This window comes from Somniosus microcephalus, chromosome 6 (genome assembly GCF_052327205.1).
Source record: "Somniosus microcephalus isolate GS21.2 chromosome 6, FLI_Smic_1.0, whole genome shotgun sequence".
NCBI lineage: Eukaryota > Metazoa > Chordata > Chondrichthyes > Squaliformes > Somniosidae > Somniosus > Somniosus microcephalus.
The window spans coordinates 7,195,627-7,213,615 of NC_140992.1; positions in this window are offsets into that span (position 1 = coordinate 7,195,627).

Genomic DNA, 17,989 nt, shown 5'->3' on the forward strand with positions numbered 1-17,989 from the left:
CTGTTCTGACGATGCCACCTTCCACACCAGTGCTTCCAACATGTCTTCCTTTTTCCTCATCCGAATATTCCCCTCTACCGTGGTTGACACGGCCCTTGACCATGTCCGTTCTATTTCCAGCACTTCTGCTCTCACCCCTTCCCCTCCCCCACAGAACCACGATAGGGTTCCCCTTGTCCTCACCTTTCACCCCACCAGCCTCCACATTCAACAGATCATCCTCCACCATTTCCGCCACTTCCAGCGTGATCCCACCACCAAACACATCATCCCCTCACCTCCCCTTTCAGCATTCCGCAGGGACCGCTCCCTTTGCGACACCCTGGTCCACTCCTCAATCACCCCCAACACCCCTTCTCCTTCGCCCGGCACCTTCCCGTGCAAGTGCAGGAGATGCAACACCTGCCCTTTTACCTCCTCCCTTCCCACAGTCCAGGGCCCCAAACACCCCTTCCAGGTGAAACAGCGAATTACTTGTACTTCTTGCAATTTAGTATATTGTATTCGCTGCTCACGATGCGGTCTCCTCTACATTACAGAGATCATACGCAGATTGAGTGATCGCTTTGTGGAACACCTCCATTCAGTCCGTATGGGTGACCCTGAGCTTCCTGTCACTTTAATTCTCCACTCCACTCCCACTCTGACCTCTCTGTCCTTGGCCTCTTACACTGTTCCAATGAAGCTCAGCGTAAGCTCGAGGAACAGCACCTCATCTTTCGATTAGGCACTTTACAGCCTTCTGGACTCAAGATAGAGTTCAACAATTTCAGACCATAAACTCTGCCCCTATCTTTTTTTGTCTCTCTCTCATATGGCAACTGTCGATCATCCTGCCATTTACACTTCATCTAGAGCCATCTTTTGTTTCTTAACTTGTCCCATTACCATCTCCTTTCGCCTCGCACCACCATCCCTTTTGTCTCTTAATCTCTCCAGCCTTCCACCCTATCACAGACCTTCCCCTTTGTTCTTTCCTCCCCTCCCCACTTTCCCTGCCCCTGCACTTGCCTAAAACCTGTAACATCTCTAACATTTTCCAGTTCTGGCGAAGGGTCATCGACCTGAAACGTTAACTCTGATTCTCTCTCTACAGATGCTGCCTGACCTGCTGAGTGTTTCCAGCATTTTCTGTTTTTCTTATTTTTTTTTGTGATTGCATTGGCCATAATTCCTGTAGGCTGATCGAAGCCTACGTTCCAAATGTTTGGGAACTCCATCCGAGCGTTTAGGGGCATTTCAACCAGGCGACTGAGAAATTCCCATGACGAGAGTTTTTCTGATGAGGACTGTCCACCTCCTTCACACTGAAACAATGAACTAGCATTACTATAGCGCCTTACATGGCCTCAGGACGTCCCAACGCACTTTACAGCCAATTAAATACTTTTAAAGGGAGGCTCGCCCACCAATTTGAGCACAGCAAGGTCTCACCGACAGCAACCTGATAATTTAGTGATGTTGGTTGAGGGATAAATGTTGGCTGCAGAATTTACACGTTATAGAATCATACAGCACAGAATGAGGCCATTCGACCCATCGTGTTTGTGTCGGGGAAATTTTAATCTCTGAGTCAGAAGGTTGTGGGTTCAAGTCCCACTCCAGAGACTTGAGCACGGAAATCTAGGATGTCACTCCTGTGCAGTACTGAGGGAGTGCTGCACTGTTGGAGGGGCAGTACTGAGGGAGTGCCGCACTGTCGGAGGGGCAGTACTGAGGGAGCGCTGCACTGTTGGAGGGGCAGTAGTGAGGGAGCACTGCACTCTCGGTGGGGCAGTACTGAGGGAGTGCCGCACTGTCGGAGGGCAGTACTGAGGGAGCGCTGCACTGTCGGAGGGGCAGTACTGAGGGAGCGCCACACTGTCGGAGGGGCAGTACTGAGGGAGCGCCGCACTGTCGAAGGGGCAGTACTAAGGGAGCGCCGCACTGTCAGAGGGGCAGTACTGAGGGACCGCTGCACTGTCGGAGGGGCAGTACTGAGGGAGCGCCGCACTGTCAAGAGGAGAGCCGGGCTACAAGATCGCGGCACGGACCCCGCGTTCGAAGACGCAATGGGCCGCGACAAGTACGTCAGCCAATTTTTTTTTCCCCGCCCGCCACCTCCCCTTTACTTACTGCCTCGCGAGCCTCCTGACGCTCCGTTCCTGCCCCCAGAATCGGTCGCTGTCATCACCCAGCGCAGATTCAGGGGCCGCGGGCCAATTTTGCAGGCGGGACGAAAGCGGGGCACTGCACGCGGTGATGACGTCATCATTGCCTGCGCAGCGGATCAGGGCGCTACCGGTTACCGCCGCCGCTATACCCCCACTGAATTTAGTGGCAGTCGTTAGCAGCGCAGCGCCCCGGCGAAAACTCATTTGCGCAAATGCTCCGGATTTCTAGCCCACAATCACTTTAGGAGATTTGGTATAGAAATCATGAGTTAATACTTTTTCAAACATAAACCAATATAGATTGACAGTTTGTTTATAAACCTCGTTAGTGGCTAATTTAATCTCTAACGGGTCCCAGCTCTTTACAGAAATGACATTACTGCATCTGAAAATGGGTTCGGTCCCTGGCCCATCCTGAGTTACCGGGTCTGAGCGAGGCTGGCAGTAGCGATGCCCCCGTTTCCTCTTACCTCAATACCAAACCCCAACATGGCTTACAGCCTTGCTACAGGCCCGGAGACTGACAAGTCCTTTTCTTCCCACCGCCCCCCACTTCCCCCTGTCCAAGGCCACGTGGCGCGCGCACACTCCATTGATGGCGCTGCCCCCCCCATCTCAACCACCAGTTAATGGGTAAAAAAAAACGGTCTCTTTGTAGCACTGTAGCCGCGACCGGCGTCCGACCAATGCAGTGCGGCTCCGCGCGAGGGGACAGAAGGGTTGAAAGGAAGTCTCGCTACCTCGGCCTGGGCAACGCCGGACTAACCGCTGATCTTCCCGCCTTCAACTCAGGTTTCAAGAAGTTCTAACTCCCTCTATGTTATTTAATAGTTCAAAGCAGTGAGTGGGCTATGTCTATGAAAGTGGAAGCAATCAAAAAAAAAACTGACCGAGATGAACAAGCCAGTGTATGCAGTGAACTCGCCCAACCACGGTGCAAATCATGAATGGTGTCCAACAGCTCAAACCACGCACGCACAGTCCTTGTATCTGAGACTATTCCAATCATCTCAATACACAGGGGGGCAGGGGAGGCTACTGATGGGAAAAACAGGCTACTAAGGGGACGAGCCAACTCGCGGACCTCCTGAAATCTTCTCACAGAACCCCCTGTCGAGAACCCCTGGCCTAACCCATGTGTCCCAGCTGCAGCCAATCACAGGAGGCGTGACAGAGGTTAATACAGTAGAACTAAAATCAGAGGCTAGAAATACGTTATAGCCCAGGAACGGACGGTATCATTAAAAAAGTTGGAGAATTAGCGCCAGGCGCTAATGCTTTAGACTGCATGCAAAATTCGTCCTCACTGCTCAAAGCAATGATTGCAGTCCTAAATCAAGTCTTTAAACCCAAGCTCACTGGCGTTACACTCAAAGGGTGCCTCTTCCATTATTTGAAGGGGCTGCTCCTCGATATTTGGCTGCACTTCAGTCCCACGCACCTGATCTTTGGTCACCCGGTGCGGGGGGGAGCGGGCAGATCGGGGGACCTCCTCGTGGGACTGCTCTTGGGCCAGGCCAAAGTGGCCATTAACTGGTCCAGGCAGCGGGTGGTCGAGGGGGTCGTCTGGCCCGACTGCCTGCCTCTCTTTCGCGGCCACGCTCGCGCCCGGATGGCCCTGGAGAAGGACACGCGGTGTCCGCCGGCATGCTCGACACCTTCCGCGACCGGTGGGCACCGCAGGGACTGGTGTGCATCATCACCCCCGGCAACCAAATTTTAATTTAATTTGTTGAGTTTCATTTAATGTATTTTTGTTAAGTTACAGTTTATTTGTTTATTGTTCATACCCAAAAGTGTACACTCAAAGAGTACCATCAGGTGCAGTCTAATCGCAAGTCATGATTGCCGCAGGCTCTTTTCGGTACTTAAAGGGGAGGTTCGTTGATGCTGCAAAATCTCATTACCAGCATTGCTAACTGTGCAGCTGCCTCAGCAAGCAGCAGCAGGTAAAGGAGAAGGAGCCGAAGGACTGAAGCAGTTGTACTCATGCCAGATCCGTGCCCCAGGGAGTGAGCCCGCAGATTCCATGATCAAGCATTGGAGGCTTTGGTGTTCGTTGTTGAGAGACGGAGGGCGGTTTTCTACCCGGCAAGTGGCAGGTGGCTCTCACCGCAAGTCTTCCGCGCTATGTGGAGGGAGGTAGCCGAGCAGGTCTCGGGCAGCACTGTGGCTCCCAGGACCCACACACGGTGCAGGAAGAAGTTTAACAACCTCACTCAGGTGGTCAGGGTGAGTCAATGCTTCAACAAATGCTACATACCACCGTCTGAACCTCAGTCTGCCCAAAACACCACACCCCCAGCACTCACCCACCAACAATCTCCACCTACCAATACTCACACACACATCTCACGTCTTGCACACAATGACAGCGATTCAACTATGGCAGGCACATCACCCAAACACATTGCTCCACACTCACTCACACACTTTCCTTTCTCTTGCAGGCCAAGGTGGCTCACAACAGGAGGGAGCAGGAGTGCACAGGCGGGGGCTAGCCGACACCCAACCCCTGTCTGCACTGGGGAATCGAGTGCTGCAGATTATTGGGCGCCGGGTGGTGACGGCACCGGCGACGTTGACTTCCTTGGGGACAGCAATGGAATGTTCATCCCTACTCCTTCTTCTCACATCCCACTTACCCCTCCTCAGCTTCCTCGTCCTCCTCCTCCTCCTCCTCATTATCTTCCTCGTCCTCCTTCTCCTCTCCCACCTCCTCCTCCTGAGCTGGTTGCGCAATCCTTGGTGGCAAGGGCTGGACCCTCATAATGGCCAAGTTGTGGAGCATGCAGCAGACCACCACAAAATGGGACACCCGCTCAGCCGAGTACTGGAGGGCTCCTCCCGCGTGGTCAAGGCAGCGGAACTGTTGCTTCAGCAGGCCGATGGTCTGCTCGAAGATGTTCCTGGTGGCTGCATTGCTCTCATTATATGATTGCTGGGCAGGAGTGTTGGGGTTGCGGAGAGGAGGCATGAGCCAGGTGGAAAGCGGATAGCCTTTGTCTCCACCTTCATCCTGCACCAGACCGGTGTGCCAGCACTCTTCCAGCCAGCTGTGAGCTGGCTGGAAGAGTGCTGGCACAGGATGAAGGCATCGTGACTGCTGCCAGGATAGCGTACATTCACATTGAGGATTGGCTGTCTGTGGTCGCACACTAACTGCACATTAAGTGAGTGGTAGCCTTTGTGGTTATGGAAGATCTCAGGATTGTTATGTGGTGCCCGCAAAGCCATGTGGGTGCAGTCAATGGTGCCCTGCACCATGGGGAATCCTGCTATCCTGGCAAAGCCACATGCACGCTCGTCCTGCTTCTCTCTGGAGATGGGGAAGGAAATGTAGTCCTCTCTCCTACTGTACAGAGCCTCTGTGACCTCCCGGATGCAGTGATGGATGGCGAACTGTGAGATGTTCACTATGTCTCCTGTTGTAGACTGGAAGGATCCGCTAGTGAAGAAATTGAGGGCGACGGTGACCTTGACTGCCATTGAGAGAGCCATGGTCGTCCTGATCTGAGGCTGGAGTTGTGTTTGCAGGAGGTGGCAAAAGTTCTGTGACCACCTCCTTGGTGAAGCGGAGCCTTCTAATACACTGCTCCTCGCTTAATTGGAGGTAGGAGAAGTGCTCTCGGAATACTCTCGGAGTGTAAGCAGTCCTGTTGTGAGCCCAGATGGCCCTCCTCCTCCCTCTGGGCACATGTTGCAGTCTTTCTTGCTGCCTCCGCTCCCTCTGCCGTAGATCCTGGAGGGCGAGTTTGACTGCCAGTACAACCGCCATTAATATAGAGTCATAGAGTCATAGAGTAATACAGCACGGATAGAGGCCCTTCGGCCCATCGTGTCCGCGCCGGCCATCAAGCCCTGTCTAATCTAATCCCATATTCCAGCATTTGGCCCGTAGCCTTGTATGCTATGGCATTTCAAGTGCTCATCCAAATGCTTCTGAAATGTTGTGAGGGTTTCTGCCTCCACAACCCTTTCAGGCAGTGAGTTCCAGACTCCAACCACCCTCTGGGTAAAAAAGTTCTTTCTCAAATCCCCTCTAAACCTCCCGCCCTTTACCTTGAATCTATGCCCCCTAGTTATTGACCCCTCTACTAAGGGAAAAAGCTCCTCAGCATCCATCCTATCTATGCACCTCATAATTTTGTACACCTCAATCATGTCCCCCCTCAGCCTCCTCTGCTCCAAGGAAAACAAACCCAATCTGCCCAGTCTCTCTTCATAGCTGAAGCGCTCCAGCCCTGGTAACATCCTGGTGAACCTCCTCTGCACCCTCTCTAACGCGATCACATCCTTCCTGTAGTGTGGCGACCAGAACTGCACACAGTATTCCAGCTGTGGCCTAACCAGTGTTTTATACAGCTCCATCATAACCTCCTTGCTCTTATATTCAATGCCTCGGCTAATGAAGGCAAGTATCCCATATGCCTTTTTTACCACCTTATCCACCTGTTCCGCCGCCTTCAGGGATCTGTGTACTTGCACACCCAGATCCCTCTGACCCTCCGTCTTGCCTACGGTCTTTCCATTCAATGTGTATTCCCTTGCCTTGTTAGTCCCCCCAAAGTGCATCACCTCGCACTTTTCCGGGTTAAATTCCATTTGCCACTGTTCCGCCCATCTGACCAACCCATCTATATCGTCCTGCAGACTGAGGCTACCCTCCTCGCTATTTACCACCCTACCAATTTTTGTATCATCCGCGAACTTACTGATCATACCCTTTACATTCATATCCAAGTCATTAATGTAGACCACAAACAGCAAGGGACCCAGCACCAATCCCTGTGGTACCCCACTGGCCACAGGCTTCCAGTCACAAAAACAACCTTCGACCATCACCCTCTGCCTTCTGCCACTAAGCCAGTTTTGTATCCAACGTGCCAAGGCACCCTGGATTCCATGGGCTCTTACCTTCGTGACCAGTCTCCTGTGCGGGACTTTATCGAAGGCCTTACTGAAATCCATGTATACCACATCCACTGCGTTACCCTCATCCACACACCTAGTCACCCCCTCAAAAAATTCAATCAAATTAGTCAGACATGATCTTCCCTTGACAAAGCCATGTTGACTATCCCTGATTAATCCTTGCCTCTCCAAGTGGAGACAAATTTTGTCCCTCAGGATTTTTTCCAATAATTTTCCTACCACTGATGTTAGGCTCACTGGCCTGTAGTTCCCCGGTTTTTCCCTACTACCCTTCTTGAATAATGGTACTACATTAGCGGTTCTCCAGTCCTCTGGCACATCCCCTGTGGCCAGAGAGGTCCTGAATATATGTGTTAGAGCCCCCGCAATCTCCTCCTTTGCCTCACACAGCAGCCTGGGATACATTTCATCCGGGCCTGGGGATTTATCCATTTTTAGGCCAGCTAAAACCACCAATACCTCCTCCCTCTCGATGTTAATATGTTCGAGCATATCATAGTCCCCCCGCCCTATTTCTATGTCTACATCGTCCTTCTCCATAGTGAAAACAGATGCAAAAAATTCATTTAGAACCCCTCCTACATCTTCCGGCTCCACACACAGATTGCCACTTTTGTCCCTAATGGGCCCTATTTTTTCCCTAGTTATCCTCTTGCCCTTAATATACTTACAAAACATCTTCGGATTTTCCTTTATTTTGCTTGCCAGTGTTATTTCATGGCCCCTCCTTGATCTCCTAATTTCTTTTTTAAGTATCCCCCTGCACTTTTTGTACTCCTCTAGGGCTTCCTCCGTCTTTAGCCTTTTGTATCTACCAAAAGCCCTCCTTTTTTTCCTAATCCATTCTCGTATATCCCCTGACATCCACGGTTCCCTGTGGTTTTTGGAACCACTCTTGACCTTTACAGGAACATGTTGCCATTGTATGATCTCAATCTCCCTTCTGAAAGCCTCCCATTGCTCCGATGCGGATTTTCCTACAAGTAGCTGATCCCAGTCCATTTTGGCCAGATCCTGCCTTATCCTATTAAAATCGGCCTTCCCCCAATTTAGAACCTTTATTTCCGGCCCATCCCTGTCCTTTTCCATGACCACCTTAAATCTTACCATATTATGGACACTATCACCAAAGTGCTCACCTACTAGCACTTTTTCCACTTGGCCGGCCACATTCCCTAGAATTAGGTCCAGTACCGCCCCCTCTCTTGTAGGACTTTCTACATGCTGGCTCAGAAAGCTCTCCTGGATGCACTTTAAGAATTCTACACCCTCTGAGCCTTTCACACTCTGACTATCCCAGTTAATATTGGGGAAGTTGAAATCCCCCATTATTATTACCCTATTATTTGCACATTTCTCTGAGATTTGCCTACATATCTGTTCCTCTATCTCCCCCTGACTGTTTGGAGGCCTATAGTACACTCCCAGCAAAGTGCTTGCCCCCTTTTTGTTTTTAAGCTCCACCCATATGGCCTCATTAGAGGACCCTGCTAATATATCATCCCTCCTTACTGCAGTAATTGACTCCTTAATTAATATTGCGACACCCCCTCCTCTTATACCTCCCCCTCTGTCTAGCCTGAAGATTCTGTACCCCGGAATATTGAGCTGCCAGTCTTGCCCCTCCCTCAACCATGTCTCCGTGATAGCAACAATATGATACTCCCATGTGTTTATCAACACCTTCAGTTCATCCACCTTATTTGCAAGACTCCTTGCATTAAAATAGATGCCATCCAGCCTTGCCCTTATATATTTGCCCTGTCTACCAAGCTGACTTGTTCTTTTCGCTATAATTGGCAGCACGTCCCCCCCTATTTCAGCTCCCCTCTGTATCCCATCCCCCTGCCAAGTTAGTTTAAACCCCCCCCCAACAGTGCTAGCAAACCTCCCCGCAAGGATATTTGTCCCGCTCTGGTTCAGGTGCAACCCGTCCGACTTGTACAAGTCCCACCTTTCCCAGAAGCAGGCCCAGTGATCCAGGAAAGTAAAACCCTCCCCCCTACACCAACTCTTTAGCCACGCATTCATCTGCTCTATCCTCCCATTCCTATACTTACTAATATAACCAAGTGTAGCAGTTTGATTTTTTTAAGAATAAATGTAGCTACTTTTTAGTTGCCACAACACTCCTGATACTAAATAACCTTGAAATTACAGAACAAGACTGTTGGACTATGTGAAACTGACAAAAAAGCACTGAAACTCCACTAACCTACAGCTGCGAGTTATTACTGATGATCCCTTTAAATAACATCCCTGGAGCTGGCATCCTGTTGCTTCATGCCAGCCCTCCCTGTTGCTGTTTACTCCAGGCGCTAAGGTAGGTGGCGACAATCAATTTTGCAGATCGGGTGGTCAGTGAGCATTGCACACTCACTGACGTCACAATACACCTGGTGTTGAGGCTCTCGGCAATAACTGTTCGTGGCGGCACTGCAGGGGTGGGGGTGGGATTCTATTCTATATTCATAATTCATACACTCTTACCTCGCATGATGTGTTCACATCCCAAAGCACGGGCGAGTTCAGTACCATTGCAAAAGAAGCAGAGAAAGAAGAAAATGGCAATGCTTAGTCAGGCGGGAATCTGACCCGGGTGGAAATCCATTACCATGCTTAGGCGGGGGGCAGGGGGGTTCTCTCAACCAAACCGTGAGGCTGGCACTTTCATAACAGGGTTTTCCACAAGGTCAACTCAGAAAAAGTAGAGAATGTTTTTTGATTTGTGCAGAAAACACAAAGGGACACATCAGCTACAGAGTTTCAGAGTCATCCCTTCAAACTTTCCTCTCTCCCTGAACCTTGAGAGAGTGAAAAGCAGGGAAGTGCCCTAAAAAACGAGAGAGCTTGCATTTCTATAGCGCCTTTCACGACCTCCGGACATCCCAAAGCATTTTACAGCCAATGAAGTACTTTTTGAAGTGTAGTCACTGTTGTAATGTAGGAAATGCGGCAAACAAGTTGTGCACAGCAAGCTCCCACAAACAGCAATGTGATGACCAGATAATCTGTTTTTCAATGTTGGTTGAGGCATAAATATTGACCAGGACACTGGGGATAACTCCCCTGCTGATCTTTAAAATAGTGCCGTGGGATCACTTATGTCCACCTCGGTTTAATGTCTCATCCAAAAGACGGCACCTCCAACAGTAAAGCACTCCCTCAGTACTGCACTGGGAGTGTTGGCCTAGATTATGTGTTCACGCCTCTGGAGTGGGACTTGAATCCACAACCTTCTAACTCAGAGGTGAGAGTGTTACCAATGGGCCTTGACCAACGCTATATAAAGTGCCAAGGGGAGCTGAAAACTAAACTTTCACCAGTTCGATTATGACACAACATCCTTGCGTTTGAAATTGGAAGTAAGATGGGAACAGTTACCCAACAGTGTGCACCATCTACAAGATGCACTGCAGCAACACTGCAGCAACTCTTTGACAGCACCTCCCAAACCCACGACCTCCACCACCTAGAAGGACAAGGGCAGCAGCCGCAGGGGAACACCACCACCTCGAAGTTCCCCTCCAAGTCACACGCCATCCCGACTTGGAAATATATCATCGTTCCTTCATCGTCGTTGGGTCAAAAACCTGGAACTCCTTCCCTGGCAGCACATAAGAACATAAGAAATAGGAGCAGGAGTCGGCCATTCGGCCCCTCGAGCCTGCTCCGCCATTCAATAAGACCATGGCTGATCTTCTACCTCATCTCCACTGTGAGAGTACCTTCACCGCACGGATGGCTGCGGTTCAAGAAGGCGACACCCACATCCCGTGAACGTGTGCACTGCACCTTGTGCTGAGATCACTGGGAATAGTGCCGAGCTACAAGAAGTTTAATGACCTCACACGAACGGTCAAGGTCAGTGAATGCATCTTCAAATGCCATATCCTACCAATTGCACCACTAGCCTCAGCAACTGTTCAATTCAATACGCTCCCAACACTCACCTACCAACAATCTCTATCAATCAGGACTCATACCTCACATTCATAGCTTTACCTCACCCTCACACACCTAGCACTGCTGCAAGCCTCACACCCACATCTCACATCTTGCACACACCACCAGCTATTCAACCATGACAGCCACATCACCCAAACATATTGCACGACACTCACTGACACACTTCCCTCTCTCTTGCAGGAGAAGGTGGCACACAGCCGGAGGCAGCAGGAACTAACTGGAGAGGCAGAGGCGCAGTTGCACGTTCTAACCCCCATGGAGGAGACGGTGCGGGCCAATATCGGAAGGGCCACTGCTGAGGCCTTGGCCAACGGCGGGGCTGAATCCATTGAAGATGACGGTGTCCTCATACCTAATCCTCCTTCTCACATCCCACTTCCCCCTCAGCCCACAATCTCTCCCCTCACCACAACCTTACCCTGGTCCCTTTTCCCTTTCAGATACCCAAGGATTGCAACTTGCCCAGGCAGTGGTGGAAGGCCAAGAAGACAGTGATGATGAAGACGCACCGTCACTGGATTTCACACCCGCAGCCACCTGACACCGTGCGTATCTTAGAGGAAAGCATAGAGGCAGGATGTGCACATGGTGAGGCACTGGGCACAAGTGCGCTGCAGCCATGGCAGGGGAAAGGATAGCTCAGGTGCCAGCTCCCCAGAGGGCGAGGTCACTCACGAGTTCTGCTGTAGAGGACTCAGATGAGGACCTCGATGGGCCAGGCTACAGAAAAAGGGCTGACGGGTGTACACGACGAAATGCTTGGTGCGTTGGGAAGCCTGCCAGAATCATAGAATCATAGAAAGTTACAGCATGGAAGGAGGACATTTCGGCCCATTGTGTCCGCACCGGCCAACAAAGAGCTATCCAGCCTAATCCCACTTCCCAGCTCTTGGTCCGTAGCCCTGCAGGTTACAGCATCCCAAGTGCGCATCCAAGTACTTTTTAAATGTGGTTAGGGTTCCTGCCTCTACCACCCTTTCAGGCAGTGAGTTCCAGACCCCCACAACCCTCTGGGTGAAGACATTTCCCCTTAAATCCCCTCTAAACCTTCCACCAATTACTTTAAATCTGTGCCCCCTGGTTTTTGACCTGTCTGCTAAGGGAAATAGGTCCTTTCTATCCACTTTATCTATGCCCCTCATAATTTTATACCCCCTCAATAAGGTCTCCCCTCAGCCTCCGCTGTTCCAATGAAAATAGACCCAGCCTATCCAGTCTTTTCTCATAGCTAAGATTCTTTACTCTCAGCAACATCCTTGTAAATCTCCTCTGTACCCTCTCTAGTGCAATCACATCTTTCCTGTAATGTGGTGACCAAAACTGCATGCAGTACTCTAGCTGAGGCCTAACTAGTGTTTTATACAGTTGAAGCATAACCCCCTGCTCTTGTATTCTATGCCACGGCTAATAAAGGTAAGCATTCCCAGAGCCTTCTTAACCACCTTATCTACCTGGCCTGCTACCTTCAGGGATCTGTGGACATGCACTCCAAGGTCCCTTTGTTCCTCTACACTACTCAGTGTCCGACCATTTAATGTGTATTCCCTTTCCTTGTTAGCCCTCCCCAAATGCATTACCTCACACTTCTCCGGATTGAATTCCATTTGCCACTGTTCTGCCCACCTGACCAATTTATTGATATCTTCCTGCAGTCTACAGCTTCCTTCTTCAGTATCAACCACACAGCCGATTTTAGTATCATCTGCAAACTTCTTAATCATACCCCCTATATTCAAGTCAAGATCGTTGATATATACCACAAAAAGCAAGGGACCTAGTACTGAGCCCTGCGGAACCCCACTGGAAACAGCCTTCCAGTCACAAAAACACCCATCAACCATTACCCTCTGCTTCCTGTCTCCGAACCAGTTTTGAATCCAACTTGACACTTTGCCCTGGATCCCATGGGCTTTTAACTCCGTGACCAGAAAGCCTGCGTTCAATGTCAAGGAGCACGGAGGAGTCCGACAACAACTTGGCAAAGGTTGAATAGAGAGCCACAGCGACCTTCCTTATGCAACAGTGCACTGCAAACTACGAGATGTTGCTAATTTCTCCAGCACCAGCCTGGAAGGAGTCAGGCACATAAAAGTTCATCGCCATGGTCACCTTCACAACCATTGGCAGCGCGATCCTTGCCCTGCTCTCAGGTTGGAGTTGTGGCTGCACCAGTTGGCAGATTCCAGTGATGAACTCCTTAGTGAAACGCAGACGCCTCAAACATTGGTCGTCGTTGAGGTTCAGATGGGAGAATTGCTCCCTGAACACCCAGGGCAGATATGGCCTCCTGCTGAGAGCCCTTCTCCCCCCTGCCTCCTCCTCCTCCCTCTTCTAGCAGCTTGTCCTGCTCTGCGTGGCCTCTGCTCATTCTCCCATTCATGCTCAATTCCAAGAGGAAGGCCTACTAGGCCACCCATGTCCAGGAGCAACTGGTTTGCACAGCGGCCTTGAATTCAGAAAAAAAAAAGTGCTTCAGCACCTGCCACGCCGCTCCTGCAGACTTTTGAAACTTGAAACAACTATGGAAAGCACCAAAAACGAATAGAATTGTAGCAACAGCCAGAAGAAATAAACCAGCAAATAATCTGTAAGTAGTTGATGATCCCTCTAAATAGTGCTGGCGGGCGGGGGGGCCCCTTCCCACCGCTTAACGCGTGTTCAGCTGTGCGATGTTAAGAGGGGGCGTCGGCTGGAGCGTGGAGCTCCAAAATGGCAGCGCTGGCGTCAAATCAGCGTTGCGCGCTGATTACCGTCATGGCCTGCCTGCTCTGCATACTTCCGGTGGAAGTTAGGCACGCGCGCACACGAACCCCTTCACCAAGATGGCGTCTGGCGCGTTGGTGTCAGAAATGTCCGCGTGCACCGCGGATGCCATTTTGGAACCCTAAGAGGGGCTCACAGTGCCCAAAAAAGGATGCTACCAGCCCAATCTCGACCCCACTTCTCTCCATGCCGTTCAGAGATGTCACCAGTCAAATACTTTGAAATCTCCTGACGATTGGTTTGGGGGGGGCGGGGAATGTATGGCCAGCCTGGACTGCTACTTTATCTGCGCTCCTCCAATTCTGTCCTCTTGAGCATCCCTGATTTTCATCGCTCCACCATTGGCGGCCGTGCCTTCAGCTGCCTGGGCCCTAAGCTCTGGAATTCCCTCCCTAAACTTCTTCACCTCGCTACCTCTCTCTCCTCCTTTAAGACGCTCCTTGAAACCTACCTCTTTGACCAAGTCATCTGTCCTAATATCTCCTTATGTGGCTCATTGGCAAATATTGTCTGATAACGCTCCTGTGAAGCACCTTGGGACGTTTTACTACATTAAAGTTATTGTTCTGTGACATCTGGCACGTGCTTACATATTCCTTTAATATATCACTGGCAAATCTCTCATGTCACTTGTAGGAAAAATCACCTTAAAAGTGATCTTTTATAAAGTGATCCTTCGACCCACAGAGCTAAATGCTGGAAAACCCAAAAGGGTTAATCCAGAATGCTGGGGAAGTTCAGACAACACACGAGAAGCAAACAAGGTCTCCTAGAACTAACAAATGGTTCTAATTAATGGCTGGAGCTGGGCCAAGGCCATTGGATGAATGGGCCGTGTCGTCCCAGGAGATAGGGAATACCTGGGAGTATTCCTGAGGATGACCATCTGTGACTCTGCTGAGAAAAAAATAAGGGAGTGAATAACTTTCCAACAGTCTCCTCCAACCCATTGTAATCTGGCCACGTGAGATTCCTGACATCTACTTGTCCAGGGTGAATGACATTTAAAGTGAACCCTTGGGACAAAATGGAGCAGCTTGGTCAGTCCTTGATCCAATAGGGGTCTTAACATTTGCAGTCAATGGTATAAAAGATTGTATTTTTGACAGTCACAGTTAGAAGTTGGAAACGGTTGGAAGGTTTATGTTGGAAACAAGTCTTTTTCGATATAAACTCAAAAAGGAAGGCTTAGGAAGTCTCTTAATCTCTCCTGCCTTCCATCCTATCACAGACCTTCCCTTTGGTTCTTTCCTCCCCTCCCCCCTTTCCCTGCCCCTGCACTTGCTTAAAAACCTGTCCCATCTCCAACTTTTTCCAGTTCTGACGAAGGGTCATCGACCTGAAACGTTAACTCTGTTTCTCTCTCCACAGATGCTGCCTGACCTGCTGAGTGTTTCCAGCATTTTCTGTTTTTATTTCAGATTTCCAGCATCCGCAGTATTTTGCTTTTGTATTAGGCTTAGGAAGTTGTCGGAACTAATGAAGTGAGTCTTCCAAGGGAGAAAGGTTTTGATAAATTGGAAGAACGAAAGACTTGCATTTCTATAGCACCTTTCACGACCTTCTGACGTCCCAAAGCGCTTTACAGTCAATGAAGTACTTTTGAAGTGTAGTCACTGTTGTAATGTAGGAAACGCGGCAGCCAATTTGCGCACAGCAAGCTCCCACAAATAGCAATGTGATAATGACCAGATAATCTGTTTTTTAGCGATGTTGATTGAGGGATAAATATTGGCCAGGGGTTAACTCCCCTGCTCTTCTTCGAAATAGTGCCATGGGATCTTTTATGACCAGCTCAGAGGGCAGACAGGGCCTCGGTTTAATGTCTCACTGAAAGACTGTAAGATTCGAAAATTTTCAGCAAAAATCACGCAAGAAAACTGGATAAAATAAGACTGTTTATTGACCAAAGTAAGCTTGCACAGAAAAACCTTTGATAAAAGGGCATACAAAATGGCCGCCAGGCCCCGTGATCAGTTTCTGAACCAGTTTATTTCTGTTACTGCAAGCTAGACAGGCTTGTGGATTGAAGACAGTAAACCCGCGAAAGCCAGTATCTGGGAACCGAAACTCAGAGCAACAGCATACATATTCAATGGATTATAAGTACAGGATGGGGCCCATCAAGATATGGGCGGACAATGTAAAAACACTTATACCCATTTATTGTACAAAGGAAAAACCGTTTAGCAGCCATCAAGGAAAATGTCCGGACCGATCAATATGCGAACCGAGCCGCGGTGACAATGCAAAGGACATTAACAGACATTATCGGCCAGGAAGGCCAGTTCAAGTTATCACCGGCTCCGTTACAAGACAAAGCGCCCCTGCAGAGATCTCTGCCCGCCAAAATTAATACAAAGACAGGACTATGATTTGGCGGGAGATAAGACTGTCCCAAAAGAGTATAACTATGGATTGAAAGTCCATCTAAGTTACTTCTTCACTGCTACGGCTTCTTGTTGGGCGACTTCAGGCTTCCATTTCTTCAAGAACTTTCTTCTACGAGGAACGAACGAAGGGCGGACGGTGCCCGGATCGGCGCCTCTTCCACTTTGGCAGATCGATGAAAACGTTTTCATCTTTTTAAAGACGGACGGTTTCGGAAAAAGGACAACGTGGCCGGTGTTCAGCCAAACAAGGCTCGGCCACGACGAGAAGACGACGAGGGTGGCCCGGGTACTGGGGTCGGGAGATCATCGACGACCCAGGCCGACGGAGAAGAAACCCTCTGGAGAACCGGCGATCGATGCCACAAGATTCTCCCATGTGCATAACCTGCATCTAGGTCTACTCCACGAACAAAAATCCACGACAGGCCTAGTGGATCTCAACCTTGACGAGCGCTCATCGAGGCTAGGTCTACCCCACCGCCTCGAGGGAGGAGAGAATATCGACTGCGCCAGAAGCTTCCAATCCACGTGACGACGGGAAGCGGTGCCAAAAAGGCTGCGAACCCCTTTTCGCGATTTCGAGAGTGGTGAGCATGATCCCAAGTTCCCCAGGTCGAAACTTAGTTTAGGTATAGGGGAGGGAGTTAAGGGAAATCGTAATGTGTTTCCCCTTTTACGATGTGCCGTGTGTTCCCCATTTCCATAGAGTCAAGTTCATAAATTTGTGCATGATTGTAGTTACTTTAATCTGTGCCTATGACATGTATTTTGTAATGCTTCAAACTGTTCAAAAATAAAAGCATCCATTTCGTGCTATTCAGCCTGGTCTATTGAGTCCTCTTCTCTGCACTACTGTTCTCTGCATCTAAGTCCAAGGTCTAGAACCGTAGGGGGAGTGGGTCGAACCACTCAAGGGTAATTCTTGCACGAAGCCTGGCAGGGGGCCAGAACGGGCAAGAGAGCAGGAAAAAACCCCCTACAAGACGGCACCTGTGGCAGTCCAGCACTCCCTCAGTAGCGCCCTGGAGTATCAGCCTAGATGTTTGTGCTCAAGTCTCTGGCTGGGACTTAAACCCACAATCTTCAGACTCAGAGGTGAGAGTGCTACTAACTGAGCCATGACCGCCACGAAAAGTGTAAAATGTATCCCACTGTTAGGTAATTGTTCAAGTCACTGAAAACAGAGGCACAGAAATGAAAGGATAATAGCACAACTAATGAGTATATATCCAAGGATAAATATAACAGGATGAGAAATAGGCAACCAAAGTGGGAGGAATACTATGACTATGGATGGCCAAGAACCCCACAGATATCCCTAGTGGTGACTATGAATGATCCTAAAGGAGGAACATCTGTCCAACTCTAACCTAATCAGCCCAGAAGTACAAGGTTGGACAAAATCAAGGGAGAATATTGTCACAACTGGCAGATTATCAGCAATATCCTGAAATAGACACTAAGTGTAGTTGAATATACAGTACTTTTTATTCAAAAATCTGTTAACCTGTCAGCTATAGAAGAAACATAACCCTATAATAACCTTGCTGAATTTGTGTCGATCTTTGATGTTGAATGCAACTTCATTCTGTATTAAGTAGGGCCCACCTGACCTTGAAATATTGTGGTACATTTAAACTAAGTTTGTGCCTGTAACAATTTAAACTCTGGCAATCATTAATAGCATTCTACATAACTCTATGTAAACAGTACCCTTATCATCATAGAATTACATAGAATGTACAGCACAGAAACAGACCCACCCTACTTCATCTC